The sequence below is a fragment of the Musca autumnalis genome, unplaced genomic scaffold (genome assembly GCF_047663935.1).
Source record: "Musca autumnalis isolate F117 unplaced genomic scaffold, ASM4766393v1 scaffold_1, whole genome shotgun sequence".
In the NCBI taxonomy this organism is placed as follows: Eukaryota; Metazoa; Arthropoda; class Insecta; order Diptera; family Muscidae; genus Musca; species Musca autumnalis.
In genome coordinates, this window is record NW_027411644.1 from 320,408,635 (window position 1) to 320,428,693 (window position 20,059).

General features: G+C 35.2%; 1 protein-coding gene across 1 annotated transcript in view; it reads right to left on the minus strand.

The window, feature by feature from the left end:
• Positions 1–20,059, minus strand: part of stg (string) — a 792,650-nt gene that overhangs the window by 517,286 nt on the left and 255,305 nt on the right. The window lies entirely within an intron of this gene.

Consider the following 20,059-nt stretch of genomic DNA (forward strand, 5'->3'; position numbering starts at 1 on the left):
GCATTTTGTGTTCTGAGTGAATAAACTACTTCCTCGGAAAAATATTCACGATTAGGTATAGCCCCTATATAAATGTACCCTCAGATTTTCGTTATTTTGACAATTTTAGCGAAATTTTCCAACTGAATTGGCTGTAATTTGGCATTTTGAGTTCTGAGTGAACCAAATACCTCCATGCAAGAAATTGTCAATATAGGTCTACGTTTAGCTATAGCTCCCATATAAACGTATCTCCCGATTTTCGGAATTTTGTCGATTTTACAGGCGTGGTATATGAGGAATAAGTTAGCGGGTGGCAGATGGGGGCTGCTGGATTTTTATACCATCAGCATTTATGCTAACGAGGATATATACACTTGGTTTTAGACCCCAAGTATGTTTGGACGAAATTCGTTTCAGACAATTTGAAGTTGATTTAGCCATGTCCGTCCGTCTGTCAGGCTGGCTGGAGCGCACGATCAACCGATTCGGTCTAAAATTTGGCTTTCGTAATATTTTGCCCAAACTTAGTTTAAGTTCGAAGATGGGCTATATCGGTTACTCCTTCCGGTACCTCCTCCACAAAAGTTCGGAAAATTTGTGCACACGATAACTCTTGAAGGAAGTAACTGATTTGATCCATACATTGCACATCGTGAAATTTCTACCAAACATAGATGAGGTTCCAATATGGACTCAATCGGGTACCTCCCACACAAAATTTCGGAAAAGTTCAGTTTAGGACCTGCTATCGAATTCCTATGATTTTTGTTGTAACAACTTATATTCACTGTCCTTTATACGACGGTAAAAGTTTCATCAGGGGCAAGTCCATACTTCCTGTGAAAATAGCCTGAAAGGTACAAGATAACGCAAGATAACTCTCGAACGGATCTGCCGATTCGGTCCAAAATGTGGAAAAATTGTGCGCACGATAACTCTTGATGGGAGTGATTTGGTCCATACTTTACACATCCTAATATATCAACCACATATAGGTCAGATTCGAATATGGACTATATTTGTCCATTCCTTCGGGTACCTCCCACACAAAATTTTGGATAAATTCTGCTCTCGAATCACTTTGATTTTTGTTGAAGCAACTTGCATCGCTGCCTCAATTACGACAGTAAAAGTTTTTCAGGGGCAAGTCCATACTTCTTGAAAAATACACAAGTTTTTTTTTAAGTATTTCAATCCACACAGTCTGAGGATATATCTCTGTCGGCAAAGCCGACTGAAACTTTTTTACTTGTTTTTTAATCGTAAACTAGAGACTTTTCCCTGCAGAAAAAAAAAGACTCACAAATGGTCACAACATTAGTAAAACTCAACATAAGTTTATAGTAATTATATTAAAAATAGCAAAAAAGGTAATTTATAAAAAAATTATTATTAATGAAGTTAGGAGATGAATTATGAGTTTTTTTTTTTCATAAAAACATTGTCAATGCCATCTCCTATAAGTTTCATTTTGAAAATTGCAAATTTACCTCTTCGACTTAACTTAGCGTATAACCGCTGTAAATTTACAAAAATAATGCTGGATGATAAAAAGTGCGTTTATAGAGTATTTATTTCAATCGCAATCAAATTTGTCGCCATAAATTTTTCGATTTTTGTCCACGGGCGGAACCACTGTGCGGTGTAGCTCAATTTTTGTGGCACTAGAGTAATTACAACAGACGGACATGACTAGATTGACTTAGAATTTTGTCCTGAAATTATATACTTTATAGGGTTGCAAATGATTATTTCAATACATTACAAACGGAAAGACCAACTTAATATATCCTCCATACTATGGTGGATAGTATAAAAGCGAACTTACAAACATCATATACTTTTACAACAACAACATGAGAACCAGGGTTTCGGAGTCGAGGTATTTTTGGCTCGACTCCGACTCCGACTCCAGACGAGTTTTTTCACGACTCCGACTCAGACTCCGGGTCGACTCCGAGAGTTAATTCCTATACCACTAAAAATTAATAAAATGTGCACAAATATTCAACTTTTTCCTATATTTTGGCCTAAGTAGGCTAATTTGTTAGTTTTTCCTTATATATTCATTATAAAGGGCATTCGTTCGAAAACATTCGAACATATCAATATTGTTTCTGCCGAATCTTACATTGAAAAATACCAAAGTTAGAAAGTTTTTGTCGGTTTTCCTTTTCTGCACGAGTATATTCTGGACGGAATTCTTCCGCATGAGCTTTCAAAATATGCGAAAATGAAGAGGCAATACAAATCATAAGGATTACGTGCAATAAAAATTATAAGCAATTCATGAACAAGTTTCAAACTGGATGTAAGCCAACATTTTAGTGTGCTTAGCCTTAAAAGGAGACCCCCAGTTGTAAAGCTCAATTTTTGATGTTTTTTTTTTTTTTTTCGAGAAAACTGCGTAACTTTTTGGCAGATTTTTTTCTTCATCTGAAAGAGAAAAATATTACGAAGTTTTGAGGTCATCTGTGAAACTCTGTTTTTATTAAAGCATTTTGCGGTGCCAACTCTAGCTCGAAAACTAATAAACCAATTGCCATATATTTTTGTGGCCAATTTCGAGAAAAACAGTTTATATGCTGCATACAAGATAAAATAAATTGCTCCCATCCAACGCTCATACTAAGGCAATATTGTTTCGATCGACTTAAAAATTTGACCACATATTCTATGCAATTTATACTTTCTACTTTTTTCTGAAATTTATGAGTAGGGATCACCCCCTAAATTATAATTCAGCGCTCACATTTTGAACTTAAGTGTGGACTGGATAACTTTATTGCAATATTTGAGATATATTGTGTACACCACTTAGCACGTAGGCAGATGGATGTTTTCTGGAACTGAAAAATTAGCACACGATGAGATTTCGTTCATGAAAATATTCTACAAAAATGTTGCTACGAAAATTGTTTGTATGGTGGGTCCTCTAGGACAAGAAATCGATATTGTCATGTTTTCATTGTTCTTTATCACTTTTACCCGATCCTTTCTCGTGAAAACTCTATGATTGACTGTGTAGAAAACTCGGATACACATGAACTATATCTGTTCCTGGCGGACAGATCCGGTTATTTGAATGTCTATATCTAAAGCCCACATTGAATATATATTATGAGTCCTAGAAGAAAAATTCGCCGTTTGTCAGACTTCTGAGTTATGGCGGTATGAATCTGTCGTTGACCAACAACTAATTTATGATGCCCTAATTCAGAAGCGTAACTATCCGAATTTCATATATAGTTAATAGATTATGGGAATTTTACCGAAATACATAAACGTAAGGTTTTTTTGAGAAAGTAACGGGTAAAACTGATAAAGAACAATGAAAACGTGACAATATCGATTTCTTGGATATGGGAAACCTACATATAATTTTCGGTGGAACATTTTTGTAGAAAATTTCATTTTGTTTTACTTTTTGAGTTCAAGAACAAAAAGAACATGGAAGGAACTGAGCTAGAAGGACGGCATATTCGACATAAAAATGATGAAACAATATTTCCAAACAGAAATATAAGCTATTTTCTCAATGATTGATGGAGTCAATAAAAAAATTCATTATGTCATAACTCAGAAATTTCAGCTATAGAATCCTTTGGGGTTCTTAATTGGGGCTTTCATTCCGAAAAGGATTTTTTCCACGCCCAGATCTTGACTTCCATTTTGCGTCACAGGGTATTTAGTAAGATTTCCCGTAGAGACCACAATGTCTTTAATAGAATACCAGGATGACTTCTCATAAAAAACATGACGAGGATACCATGTGAGAAAATCAGTAAGACTTCTGACGAAAGAGGTTAAAGGTCCAATCTTAATTCGATTGTCATAGAACTTTACTTTTGCTTGCAAAAATGTAAAGAATCAATTGGATCAACAAAATAGGGATGAATAGACTACACTTCAGAGGATAATAAAAATCCTGTTAATTGTCCTTTAACTTAGTATAATATACCATTTGTATATATGTTTTCTTATACCTTTCTTTTAAAATAAATATTGATTTTTAAAAAATGTTCTTGTTCCAAATTTGATGTTATATTTCCATAACGTGGAAACAATTTTGCCCGGAGTCGGAGTCGAGTTATTTTTTTCGACTCAGACTGGACTCCGACTCCAGCAAAATTGCTCGACTCCGACTCGTAGACTCCGAAACCCTGATGAGAACTACATTCAAATGCAATTTTTCGTTGAAATTCCCACACTAGAATGCCACACAATTTGAGGTGATACTTATTTGAATAAAACAATAAAATTCACCTTAAATACTAAGACGTCCGATTAACTACTCCAAGCAACATTTAGGTTAAGTATTTCTACAAGTGAAACCTTAATAGGATAATTGACGAAAAATAAGACAAAAATTCCCACGAAATATTTGCACTAAAAATTATGCAAAAACCTCAGACTAAAATGTAAAATTGCACAACTAGACGCTCAGAACTAAACCGGCTTCCAATGTTATTCAAGTGTTTGTTTACATTAAAACTATGTTTTAAATTCCTAATCCAGAGAGGGAGAGCAAAAGAATTTGCAAATCAAATAAAAACACTTCTGGGAAAAGAAGTACTTAGAAGTATGTCTTAACATAAACAAATACAGACAACTAAACAACTAAACTAAAAAAACACAAAATCAACAACACAAATTTGCATAACGTATGTAAAGTACATTTCCAATGAAAAAAAAACAACGATTACAACAACCTACATTCGTCATACGTGTTAGGCCATCCTTGTCCACTTCCTCAGAAACGGAGAAGAAAATATGTGTGATGTAAGAGGAGCGATAAGCAAATGCAAATATTATTCATAGAAAAAAATTCTTGTGAAAGGTAAATGAACCAGCCAGTCTGTAAGTAAGCAGACCTTTAAATAGACGACGAAAACAAACAGTTAAGAGAACTATAACTAAAACAGGAAAAAAGTGAAAATATTGAAGACAATTGTAGCAAATATTCTTCATATGCACTTATCCATGCATTACCATTGTCAATTGATTAACAAAGATCTTCAAAGAAGAGATAGATCAGTGGACAAAATGTCACATCCTCGAATGTGCCCAACTCAGCATACACATGTGTTTTACCGGTTAAGATCACAATCATCATCGTCGTATAGAGATCATCTTTCGTGACAACAATAGGTATTTTCACACATTTATTTTTTCCAAATTGAAACTGTCTCACATTGTTTGCTCTATTTCACCATGATGGTGGTGACACCCACCTACGCAATTTTAAGCGCATGTGTGTAACTCTAAACCTTTTCTCTAGGAAAACGATTTCATCCATCTATTGTCACTGTTCTACTTGTAATGAATGTCTTTAACTTAAATCTGGTTATAAGAACAATAACAGGTCAATTCTTTGAAATTTGTAACAAGTTCTACAATTGTCCAAAGATAAGCCTAATTTAAGTCGAAAGTAGTACATATAAAGGATGTCTTTATTTTTTAGTATTTCAATATCGTTTAAAAGAAATAGAATTTACAAAATAGAGGTATGCCTGTAGGGACATGAGTGATATATGTTTGGATCCTGCGAAAAATTTTACACTTCACATTAAGATGTGTTGACTCGGTAAAATATTTGTTTCAATTCCAGAAAAAGTATTTCATTTCGTACGGAAGAATTTAAACGAGGAATTTAAGCCTAGAATACAGCATTATGCTGTAGTTTCGGGTACCTCCAACACAAAATTTCGGAAATGTTCAGTTCAGAACCTGCTCTCGAATCGCTTTGATTTTTGTTGCAACAACTTTTACTCACTGCCTCCCCGAAAAGGCGGTACAAGTTTCATCAGGGACAAGTCCATACTTCCTGAGAAGATAGCCTGAAAGTTGCAAGAAACCCTTATGGCACCATGTGTGAGTGGTTGGAGCGCAAGATAACTCTCAAACGGATCTGTTGATTCGGTCCAAAATTTGGCCTTCGTAATATTTTGTCTAAACATAGTTTAAGTTCGAAGATAAGCCATATCGGTTCACTCCTTCAGGTACCTCCCCCACAAGTTTAAAAAATGTTCGGAAAGTTGTGCGCGCGATAACCCTTGAAGGGAGTGATCGATTTGGTCCATACTTAACAAATCCTAATATATCTTATACGGACAATATTTGTCCACTCCTTTCGGTACACAATATTTCGGATAATTCGCTTTAAGACCTGCACTTGCATCACTTTGATCTTTGCTGAATCAACTTGCATTCGCTGCCTCAATTACGACGATCAAAGTTTTTCAGGGGCAAATCCATACATTTTGATAAAACAGCCCTAACGGTGTAAAAAACCCTATGGCAGAGGACGATAACTCTCAAACCAATGTGATCCAAAATTTGGTCTTTGTCATATATATTTTGTCCAAACTTAGTTTCAGTTCGAAGATGGGACCAGCCCACAATTTTCGGTACTTCCCTTTGCATCACTATAAAGACGATTTTTTTCCTTCCATTGGCGGGCTTTCCTTTTGGAATACTTCTACCAGAAGCGGTGATATTCGCATAAGAAAAAAACGATGGATTTTCTCCACATAACCTTTTTGCTTATTCCGACTCCTGAATATTGTAAAGGTGATATTTTCTACTTTTCTTGCCAGGTTTTGCTTTTGGTATATCTCTTAAAGAAACAGAGCTATTGGCTTTAAAATAAAAAGTTGACCTTTTCTCCAAATAAGTTTTTGCCGATTCCGGCCCCTGAATATTATCCGACCATCATCAAAATCAATAGACTTCTTCCTCTTTGGGACCCCCATTAACTCCCAAAATTTCGTGACAATCAGATCAAAATTGCGACCTGATATTCTTCTTTCATAATGAGGCTTTGCTTTCGGAAGCTCCCCAACCAAAGCTGTGATATTCGTCATTATAATTCAAATTGCAAAAATTGAAAAGTTGGGTTGTATTAGCGACTATTGCGATATCTTCGTTGTTTGACCACCTACGACAACCTACTATACATCGTTGTAAAGGTGATATTTTCTACTTTCAATAGCAGGCTTTGCCTTTAATATACCCTTATCGATGGCGAGATATGCGCTTTGAAATAAAACGTAGACTTTTTCTCCAAATAAGTTTTTTGCCCATTACGACCCCTGAATGTTATCCGACCATCACCAAAATCAATAGGCTTTTTCCCCTCAACAACACCCAAAATTTGGCGACGATCCGATCAAAAGTGACCCGTAGCGTGATAACAAGGTTTAGATGGACAGACGAACGGGCACACATAGCCAAATCGACTCAGCTCGTCGATACATTCATTTTCGTATATATAAGTATGGGTGTACGACCATTATTTCGATGCGTTACAAACTTTTTGGTATAGGGTATAAAAAGTCACTAAAATAGATCAAAATTACAAAAAGCTGCCAAAATTCATTGAACAGGGTAGGGTTGTCCCGTCGTATGTGGTCTAAACAAAAATATTGACCTATGTTAATAATTTTTGTTACGAAGGATTCATACCTTCCAAGAAGTCAAAATACCAAATTTAAGCCGAATCGGTCATAGTGTCGGTCCCCAATCCCCAAAATATCTAAAATCGAGCGGTACTGTTCTGTGGGGGTTATGACAAAAGATGGACCCTTTTTTCAAAAAAGTGATACATACTTGTTTTCTACACTATGATACCCTTAAATATGATTTTTAAGGAAAATCGGTTGATAGATGTGGGTATTAGTCCCAATTTACATTAGGCGAGTTTACTTGCGGCAATTGTCAGTTTGTAGGTGAGAGAGGGTGCTGAGAGGCAAAGGGTTACCATATGTCTCACCTCTCTCTCCTACAAAATGACAATTGCCGCAAGTAAACTCGCCCAATGTAAATTGGGACTTACCGTTCTATTTCAATTGGATACTACATACTGTTACAACATGTATTTATATAAAAATTCTCCCATCTTAAAATAGAAAAATCCACTTTATTTTAACTGTGGCAATTTGATCAAGATTTGACTTCTATTAGTACATACCCCCTGCCAACTTCCAAATTCGATTTGGAGGTGGACATATTCGGACATTTTTTTTTAAGTTTAAACATTTTAGAAAATTGTTTGTAAAAAATATTTTGTTTTTCAAAATAGTCAGGCTTAATCCCATAGTCGTTGTTTTAATATTTTATTAAAACGACTTTAATGTTTTAGTGGGAAAAATTGGCGATGTTTACTAAGGGGTAAGACAGGGAAGACTATAGTTTCAGATCTCGCCACAGATCTTCATCAGTTCCCTTGTTTCTTGTTTTTCAACAAGAAACTTTTTATACCCAAGTGTCAATTGCCCGCTCAAATAGATACGTGTGCAAAGAAACGCTCTGATCGAGAATTTCGTTGGCACTACCTAAACTCGAGCAACTTCACTTGCAAACAAAACCAAATCTTTACCACTGCAAAGCGTTCGTCGATTCTCGACGAAAAAACACATAACTAATTTGTTGGTATTGCATACTACAGCAATAAACAACATTTCGACGGTGCCCGGTCTCACAATTAGGAGGGTTGGCGTTTTATATTTGGGATGACGACTTCTATTTTGTTTTTCAAAATAGTCAGGCTTAATCCCATAGTCGTTGTTTTAATATTTTATTAAAACAACTTTAATTTTTTTTCACTAAAAATGTTTTCCAACTAAAAAATTGAAGTTGTTTTAATAAAATATTAAAACAACGACTATGAGATTAAGCCTGACTATTTTGAAAAACAAAATAGAAGTCGTCAACCCAAATAAAAAAACGCCAACCCTCCGGTTTGTAAAAAATAATTTGCAGTATACATACATATATATAAACATTGACTTTGTTAAGCTAACATTAAAATTTTCTTCTTTCTTTTTATACCCTCAGCCTTTAGGCTAAGGAGGGTATATGGTACATTTCAAATTTCCTTTACAATTCCGTCGAAAAAAAATTAAAAAATTTTTTTGCTAGCACATTTACGATTTTTGGTACATGGGTTAAGAAAAAAATCGTGGTTTCAAATCTGTTCGCGTCCGCAAAATGGGATGCTGCGCCCAAAAGTTATGGGGGGTCTTATTCCCTTATAAAGAAAAAATATATAAAAAATCCCTTTGTGTTGTAATACCAAAATGTATGTATAAATCGGTAACAGCATTAAATATCTATACGCAGACGCCTAAATATTTGCTAAATTTATTTTCATTTTAGCGGAAAATCAAAAAATAATGAAGGAATCTTGGAGTAAAATTTATTTATTCTAACTCAGATCCCATAAAAATCTCTAAAAAATAAGTTAAAAATACGTACAGAATCTAGACAATGTCCAGAAAAATGTGAGACCAAAATGTTATAGATTGGTTTTTAACTTGCATATTGCAGCAACAAAAGACATAAGTTTATTATTGGAATATTATTTCAAAAATATATTTTTTTGGTTTATTACGAAAAATTTTAGAAAATTTTTTGGGAGTTATTGTACTATTTCGCTAAATTTCCATACAAAACCTGAAATATTTTGCTAAAACTTCTTCAAGGAAAATAGTTTATCATCGTGAAAGTATATTTGCTTAGTGTAATAAGCAATAGAATTAAGAAGTACAGAGTAATATTGAAATAACAACCAAAGAAAAAACACAAAAGTTAAAAAGCGTGTAATTCGCGAATTCTTTAAAATCAGTTGAGGCGCATGCACTTTTCGGATACAGCGAGTGCATCTCTATCAATATGTATGATTTTATCCATGTTTCATTTAGCCGACAAAGTGTGCCGTCAGTTCAATCATTCAAAAAACCTTTAAATGGGTAAAAATTTGGCGATGTGCATATGCTTGTAGGGCGCATCCGATTTCAGTGATCGTCAGATAAAAATACGTCAATATAACAAATTTTGAACAGATTCGTCAAGAACCGCGAATGTGCCACCACATTCTATTTTGGGTTAAATTCGAATATTACTCCCGAATCTCTATAATTTATGACACACCTTTTTGCAAATATTATAATCGCGCATAAAGGATTCTATTTATGTAAGAATTTTCAAAGAAAATAGCGGTTCAATGCGCGGAATTGCCAAAATATATTTTTGCAGATTTTCACATTTTCAAGGTATCTATATCCGCCGTTTTAGTGGATGGATTCGAACGCGGAAGGACTCATTAGATCCAGGCCGTAAAAAAAAAAACTAAAATCACGTGGGGTTCAAAGGTACTTGTGTCACAGTCGCAATTTTTAAAGCCAAAACATAGGTTTTTTTAAGAAAATTTACGCACCAAATTTTCGATTTTGGACTCCTATTACTAGGAAGCTGTACTCCTTCCGGTACCTCCCCCACTAAAGTTCGATAATATTAGCTAAAATAATAATAATAATAATTGTTCCACAAACATCCCAGATGGGACAGGGGGGACTTCTCTCATATCAATGAGTGCACGCCGATTCATGTTGGCTCAATGATATGGGACCTACTTTTTATTGCCGAGTCCGAATGGCGTGTCTTACGACACCACTTGTAGAGAAGTTTTTCATGGCTTAAATACTCAGGAAATGTCGCCAGCATTACTGAGGGGGAATTTTGCCACCGTTTAAAATTTGATGTTGCTTGGCCTGGGATTCGAACCGCAGACCTTCTGAGTGCAAGGCGGACGTGCTAACCATTGCGCCACGATGGCCCCCACTAGCTAAAATAGTACACGAGATATTTGTCGGTTCATACGCTTAAATTTTTCAAAACCCCTTGTATATATACGTTTTTGGAAAAAAGTGTTCCACTTCACACAGGCTGAGGGTATATCTCTGTCGGCAAAGCCGACTGATACCTTTTTTACTTGTTTAATATTATAAAAGTACTCACTATCAGCTTCCCGATTCATAATAATTTTGGTCTTACTTCTGAATATTTATGCAACGAAACAACACAACAAAAAGTACATATTTTACAGCACAAAGTCTGTTTTATTTTTATAAAAAAAATGTTACCTTTGGTAATGCGCCAATTAACGGCAACTGATGGTATTTACAAAAACTAATTATTTTCGGTTGATTTGAAGTGTTTTCTATTAATCTGCGCAGAAATAATTTAAAAAATAGAAACTACAAAAAACAGTTTTGGTCAAAAAAAAAATTCTGATAGAAACCATAGTGCTATGGCAACCATGTTGTCCAAAATATGGCCTTGGGACCGGTCCACAACTTTCGGTACTTCCCCCAATACAATTTTTGCACAGTTCACTTCCAAAAAGTCGAATTTGGTCGACATTGTCACAGGTGACTTCAATCTAAGTAAAAGTAAGGGTCCGATTGAATAAAGTTATATGTGAAAATATAATATACAACTAGAAAGTGAGTTACAAAACAGTACAGCTCAACGCCACTCAATAATCTTTCTACGAAGCCCATAAATACAATAGGTATTAATGATTTGCCTGCGGACTCAAAATATTTATCCGAAATAATTGCTGACTTATAACAAAATATAGGGTACAGAAGTGATATTGACATTAAACAAGTAAAAAAGTATCAGTCGGCTTTGCCGAGAGATATACCCTCAGCCTATGTGAATTGAAACTTTCATCGTGGACAGATTGAATGTATTTAGGGTCTTTTCGGATTTTTTTGGACAAAAATGTGGATTAGGATTAAAGTTCAAAAGTGTTGCGGAGGAGGTACTTAAAGGAATGGAAATATGACCAAGTCAAATTTGGACCAAATCGGTTGATCAATTCGAGAGTTATCGTGCTCTCCAACCACTACATATGGTGATTCGAGAGCAGGTCGTAAAGTGAACTTATCCGAAATTTTGTGTGGGAGGTACGCAAATGAGAGGACAAATATAGTCCATATTCGAACCTGATATATATTTGGTAGATATATTAGGTTGTGTAAAGTGTGAACCAAATCGGTCACTCCCTTCAAGAGTTATCGTGCGCACAATTTTAATGAACATTTTTGAACCTGAAGGAGTGGACCGATATGGCTCATTTTCGAACTTAAAGTAAGCTTGGACAAAATATTACGAAGCCCAAATTTTAGACCTAATCGACAGTTTCGTTCGAGAGTTAACTGTCGCTCCTACAACTACACATGGTGTCATAGCAGTTTTGTGCACCTTTCGGACTATTTTCTCAGGAAAAATGAACTTGCCTCTGATGAAACTTTTACCGTAGTATGGGGGGCAGTGAGTACAAGTTGTTACAGCAAAAATAAAAGCAATTCAAGAGCGGGTCCTAAACTGAACTATTCCAAAATTTTGTGTGAGAGGTACCCGAAGGAGGACCTATTGATTCCATATTGGAACCTTATCTATGTCTGGTAGAAACTTTACGATGTCCAAAGTATGGACCAAATCGGACCCACTCTCTTCAAAAGTTATCGGGGGCACACATTTTCCGATCATTATCGAACTTTTGTGGGGGAGGTACCGGAAGGAGTGGCCCGATATGACCCATCTTCGAACTTAAACTATGTTTGGGCAAAATATTACGAAAGCCAAAATGTGGACCCAATCGGTTGATCCGTTCGAGAGTTATGGTGCGCTCCAGCAAGCCAGACAGACAAACGGACGGGCATTGCTAAATCGACTCCAAATTGTCTGAAACACATTTCGTCCAAACATACTTGGGGTCTAAAATTATTATTTAGATGAGGCACATTCTGCCTAAAGGCTGAGGGTATAATAACAAATTATTGTGTTTTGTATACAACATAGAAAAGTGTTTTTCTCGAAATGTCATTTTAAATCAGTGCCAACCCTAGCTCGAAAACTAATGAACCAATTGTCATACAATCTTGTGAGGTTATCAAGGATATCAACATCTAGTCCTTCATTTTGCCTTTTTTGGTCCACCATTTCAGTATACTCTTATATTTTTTTTAAAAAAAATCGATCCATGATGCACAAGGTCTTCATGTTCTAAATAAGCCCCCAAAAATATATGACGACCGGTTAATTATATTTGGCACGGCAAAAAAAAATTGGTTGAATGAACGGTCATTTGGCACAACTATTTTTCAACAAAAAATTCAGATAATAGAATGTGCTCTTTTAGATGATAAAATCCAACAACAAAGTTTGGTACTTTTCTCGAAAAAAAATTGTGAAAGATTGCCTGGTACTGAGTAAACATACAATTTCTGCAACGAGTAAATCACTTCAGTTTAAGCTAAAAGAAGGGCCCGAAAGCCGCCCTCTCTTGTCACAGTATTATATAATGTTACACTCTGTAGGCACCAAGGCTACCTTTTACATCTCATCATGCATACAGAGCCATTTTATTAATATTTTTAATGCTTGCATTAAGCTATCAGAGACCTGGTAATGTAGATTTTTAAAGCAAAATGTACTATGGCATGTAGTAAACACAATTGCTACCAAAAAGCAAATTTTTAGTATGAAGTCAAAACCCATTACATACAGCGACTTTAATAAAACGTTACATCTCTAACGCATATTTAGAGCTTTTAGCATTATTGTAAAAAAATAAAAACGTTAGAAAAATACTTTCTCAATATTTATGAAAATCAAACTGGTTTGAAACTAAAATCCAACAGAAATGATTACCTTTCCACAGAACATCTACCGTTCGTTCATTCTTCCAACCATCCATCCATCGAGATTAGGGTAAAAAAAAAACCAACCCAGGACACCAAAATAGAAAACTTTCCCTCAGTTAACATACAAAAGTAATCACGGGCAGAATGGTAGACGAATAGAGACGATTTGCATATTACATGACAATCATGAACACATCCACGGATGGTTGAATAGATGGAAAGCAGATATACGAGTGACTGGACGGACGTACTCAAATAAATGATAGAATAAGGATAGCTGGATGGATGGATGGATGGTTGGTTGGGATGGATGCACAGCAACGGGGACAAACATGAAAATGAAAAATTCATTATAATTAAAGACAGGATTTTTCTGATGCTTAATTTCCATAGCGGCAGCAGCCGAAGCTAGTAAGAAAGTAAGCGAGTGGCAGATGTAATGCAGCGCCAAAACAAATGAAGCAATTGCGATAAAAAAGCAAGCTGTAGTGAGTGTTAGCGCCGCGAGTGTGCGCATATCATTGTTGTGATATTCGTCTGCACATCATCAGCTGACTGTCTGACTGACTGACTTGGATGACAAAAGTGTGGTGCGTGCTCTGTGTTTTTATCTGATTTATTTGAGGGGCGTATGGACTTACAACCGAATGAAAAAAACCAACAACAACCATACATTCTTAATTCAGGTTTTTTGTTTGTCTTCTACAATTGGAGTTTTGTTAATTCTATGAAGTTTTTATTTTTTTTTTCTAAGCCAACTCTTCTTAATGATGTTCTCGACAAGAGCATCTCTAATGTTTTTGTTTTTAATATGGACAACCCTCGATTAGAAGGATTTGTATTTGTATGGAAAATGGAAATGATGAGAGATGAAAAGTTTTCCCATTCAAAAAATGAATTCACCCAAAAACTGCTAAATACCAAAAGAGTCTATCTGTCTGTCTGGCGACCAGTTATCCTGTCATTATAGTCATCATTCTTTAATAATTCATTTTAAACAAAAAACAAGAAAAACATAAGCCTTAGCATAAATGTCAAAGTGACAGCATTACATCACGCATACAGTTGCACGCCACATGAAAGCATGCTTTCAATGATGATTTTGGTCAGTCTGATTTATTGACATTGTCACAAAAGATTGGATTATGAAAATCAGATGAATATTTTACTTGTGATAAAAAGTTGATTCTCCAAACAACAAAATAAAGGGTGTACCCATGACTGGGGGATTCATTCGTAGCGAATTATGCGTTATTGCGATCTTTAAAAACGTTTTGAAGTCGTAACTGTGGAACGGTGAGCAAGTCCATACTTTCTGATGATAAGCCCAACGACAAAAATAAAAAAAAAAAAATTACAAAACCCCATACTAACCCATTATTTTAACAAGGGCATATCGCATGAAACCAGTAGTTATTATCTGTCACTTATATAAGTAGTAAAATAAGTAGTCGCGACTTTTAGTAACTCCCTTTTAAAGTACTTATTTAAGTAGCCAAAAAATAACTACTTATTTCTCGTAACATTCCCTTGTAAAAATAATGGGTTAGAAAGGGTTTTTAATAAGTATTTGTGCTGGGATTTTACGTGGTCCAAATTTTGATTCGCTCCAGCCACAACACATGTCATAGAGGTTTTTTTACAGCTTTTGGGGTCATTTTCTCAGGAAGTATGGACTTCCCCCTGAAAAAAACGTGTACCTCCGTAAGGGGGCAGCGAATACAAGCAATTGCAAAACGAATCAAAGCGATTCGCAAGCAGGCCTTAAACTGCACTTCTCCGAAATTTTGTTCGAACCTGATCATGTATCGTAGACATATTACGATCTGAACTATGAAATAAATCGGTTACTGCCTTAGAGAGTTATCGTGTGCACTATTTTAGTGAGTGGACCGATATGACCCATTTTCGAATTTAAACTATGCTTGGTCAAAGTATTTCGAAGGCGAATTTTCAACTAAAACTCCGAAATACTCGCTCCAGTTCTACTCGCGACTGAAGCTCTAGCGAGTTCGAGCGGAAGTAGCAGAGTGGCAAAAATGAATAGAGTATACTCTATTTGTATTTGTCTCTCGCGACGTGCTTGGTTTGCTCGCGATTGAGTTTGCGAGTAGGAGTACTTGAAGAATACGAGTTTTGCAAGAAAAAACGAGTGGGAGTGAAAATGCTCGAAACGCACGACATTACTAAAAGAGTAAAATCGAGTGAAAAAGAATTGATATATTTTTGAAAAAAAAAAATAAATTTTGTAGTGTTAACTTGCCCCCCCGATATGGTCCATATTGGAACTTTAATGTCTGGTAAAATGTGCAAAGTATGAAGCAAATCGGTTACTCCCTTCAAGAGTTATGGTGCGCACAATATTTCATCTGCGAACCTTAACTAAGTTTGGACAAAATATTACGAAGGCCAAATTTTGGACCGAATTGGTTCATCCGTTCGAGAGTTCTCGTGCGCTCCAGTCAGACGGACCACGAAGGAACCCATGGTATGACCAGAAGTGTAGTGCTGCTACCGAAGAAAACAATGCGGCATATAGGATACTGTCATCGATATGAACAAGTAGCGCACGAGAGAGGTATCGAAAGAAAAGGAGAGAGAAGAGATAAGAAATATAATAAAAAAATAATAAAAACGCAAATGCGATGGTTTTCCAGCTTAGTTGTTTAAGACCATTCAAGAACATTATATGGCCCGTCCACTACACGCAGAGAAAAAAATATGTTTGATCCAACAATATTCCAAAAGCAAAATATGTATTGTTAACATACTGTTGGATTCCTTATGTAGTATTGTGAATCCAACAATCGTTTTTGATAAATCCAAAAATAGTTTGTGTCAACTGAACAATATTTCTCTCTTTTCTTCGAAAATTTTTTTCTCTTCTCTCGCTATTCGATGCCGTGTTGAAAAAACAATTTTGGTGAGTTGTGGTGTTTGTATGACATATGCTGCCTTTATCTTTATTTTTGTGTGTATGTATACCAACAATGAGACTCTTGTTTTTATTTGTTTCTGTTTTGTTTCATTCTTCTTTCCTTTTCATGTTTGTTATGGTGTTTAATTATTCCTTATGTTGTGGTGGCTGCTTGTGGCTTTTTGTTTGTCTTTGTTGTCAGCTAAAGTAGCAAACCATATATTGCGTTCATCAATGCTCGTAATATTATACGCGATATTTATATCAAAGTTGTGTGGAAAGTGTATATGAGAAGTATATACACTCAAATCAAAAAATTTAGTATCTGGTTTTCAGGGCTGACAATATGTTTTGTAAAAAAATTAGATTATGATTGTTCCTACAATCGGTATTGTTAACGATTTTTACAATATTGCGGAAATTCGAAAGGGGCGATTTGAAAACCTTAATGGGCCCTGCACGTTTCTTATTCCTGGGATTGAACTGAGCAAAAAAGTCTACTAGACCATAGGTCTATCGTGAAAATCGAGCCTCCCGATTTTGACTTTTTTTATCCTCGTTTTTTGGACATTTTGGCATATAACAGCCAAACCATTGAGATTATCGATCGAACACAAGGACAACAATTGTAGCCATGACAGTAGTTAAGAACTCTCTAATACACGCAAAGAAAAAAATATGATTGATCCAACAATATTCGAAGAGCAAAATATGTATTGTAAATATATTGTTAAATTCCAAATATAGCATTGTGATTCCTACAATTGGGTTTTGTTAAATCCAAAAATAGTTTTTGTCAACTGGACAATAGTTCTCTCTTTTCTTCAACAATTTTTTGTCTTCTCTCGCTATTCGATGCCGTGTTGAAAAAAACAATTATGGTGAGTTTTGTTTGTATGGCACGATGGCTTTATCTTCGTTTTTGTGTGTATGTATACCAACAATGAGACTCTTGTTTTTATTTGTTTCTGTTTTGTTTCATTCTTCTATATTCATTGTGCTTTGAGGTTTGGTGTTATACCGGACTTTGTTATGGTGTTTAATTTTTCCTTATGTTGTGGTGGGTGCTTGTGGCTTTTTGTTTGTCTTTGTTGTCAGCCAATGCAGCAAACCATGTATTGTGTTCATCAATGATTGCAATATTATACGCGACATTTATATCCAAGTTATGCGAAAAGTGTATATGAGAAGTATATACACTCAAATCAAACATTTCTGCGCTGGTTTTCTGGGTTGACAATACTTTTTGTAAACAAAATTAGATTATGATAGTTCCTACAATCGGTATTGTTAACGATTTTTACAATATTGCGGAAATTCGAAAGTTGTTTTTGTTTTCTATGTTTGGAACAAAATATGGTATTTTTGGATTTGGATTACAATGTTTGAACAAAACAAATACATTTTTGGAACCAAAACAGATATTTTTGTTCCAACAAAAGCGAAAAATATTTTTTCTCTGTGCGTACATCACAAAAGCATTGGAATGCTCCTTCAGGCAGTTTTGGCCTTGAGAAGGTGCAAACTTTTCGAAAAATGTCGATAAATGGCACTGTGCTACAAAAGTTGACCAGAAAAATATACAAACGTTCTGATGCAAAATTATATCGTGTTGGGATCCATGGATAACGACAATACCTTTAGTTCGTTTGTATCACCTCGTTTTATTTTTTTATAACGGTAAAAGTAGTGAAAATCTGAGTTTCTTACATTTTCAAATTTAAACGGACATATCTTCCTTTTTTCACAACAGATTTCTATTGATCCTTCTTCCTTTTAAAGGGGTGAATAATATTATTCGAACAAGTTATTATTTTCTTAAATCGGTTAACAAATGGCTAAGTTATAGTGGCTTAGGCCCTAAATACATAGATACATATATCTAAAGCCTTTCTGATTTTCACAAGTGTTTCTTGCGATCGCCATAAAAGTTCATATATACGTTTTTTTGGATCAAATGGAAAAAATAGGAGCTAGAAGTACCAAAAAATTGTTTTTTGGTCGCCCTAGGTTATAAACACTTTGATACGACCGATATTGTACCTTATTGAAATAATGGATTTTAGACCCAAGTATGTTTGGAGAAAGTCAGTTTCAGACAAATTGAAGCCATGTCCGTCCATTTGTCTTGTTATGTAGTTTTGCATATGGACCAAATCGGTATACTCCATCGTGTCCTCCCACACAAAATTTAGAAAAACTACAGATAAGAAGCTTGTTTCGAATCGTTTCGACATTTTTTGCAACAAGTTATTTTTGCGGCCCCTGTTACGGTGGCGTAATTTTTTTGGGTCAAGTCCATACTTGCTGAGATAATGGTTCAAAAGCTCTAAAAATGCCTGCGGGCACAAACTAAATTGAGTAATATGGATGATAACCCTCGAAAGGAGAAACCGTTGTAAATCATATTATTTCTTACAAACTCAGATTAAGTCCTAATATTGACTACATCGGACCACTCTGCGGGTACCTCCCACACAAAGTTTGGAAAGAGTGCAGAGTGCCAACATATTGCGTACGCGGCCCTAGTTACGACGGAACATTATTTTGGGGCAATTCGATACTTCCTTTGAACTTCACCCAAAAGTTCAAAAACCCCTATAGGCGTCAGAATTATTGTATTCACTTATTTTCTTTAAGTCCGAGTCTGAGGGTGTATCTTTGTGGGCACAGGTGAATGATATGTTATTACTTGTTAAGTTCACATTTTTTTTATTTATTGAAACATTTTGTAAAGTAAGGCTGAAGGCCAATTAGTTTTACAATATTCAAAAGAAGAGTTCCTACTCCAATTCGTGCGATATTTTAAAAATTTCGGCCATTACTTCTTAAGATGTTTAAAGAGTAAGGACTCATTCTTCAAGTTGGGATAAATAGTTCGAACTACTCAGGTACATGGAATGCCAAAAGATCTATAATTTTTAAAACGTTTTACCAGTTGATTGGAGAATTAATTAATCTTCTTGTACGTGCTTCTATTTGTATTCAAATTTGCCGCCTTTTTCATTTTCAACTTCCCTCAACTCTTTTTGCAACACCCTTTTACATGATTCTTTAAAACTTAAGTAAGATTAATGCAAATGGTCAGTTTAGTATGAGAAATGACCAAATCTAGCTGAGTTTTTGTTTTCCAACAAATGTCATACAATTTCTATCAGCCAATCTCTGCTGGCTTGTCCATCAGTCTATCCATGCGCTCATTTTTATGGTCTGGTTGACTATTTGTCATACACAAACTCATTTGAGATGGTGTTAATGATTATTAAAGCAAACATTGCCAGCAGAAAAACAACAACAACGAAAAGAAGAAGAAAAATTATCATTGTAACAATTGTGGTTGGTCAAGCTAGGATGATTTGTTCAGCAACGGCGGGCAGCTGAAAGTTATTAATGTTTTGCATACCAAAAAAATGGGAATAGAAATGGGTAACAACACCACCACAACATAACTATGAAGAAGAGAGAACACAAAGATTTAATCACAACGAAACTTGTTTTTTTTGTTTTCCCTTGCCAAAAATTTTAATACCCGAAATTTGAAACTCTTTCATCATCATTTAAGTATGTGAACTATCTTAGTTTATCCTTCCTCTTCCAGAGTTCCAGCTATTCCACAGAAATGACCAATTTCATTCTTTTTTATTTCAGTTTTTGTTCTTTT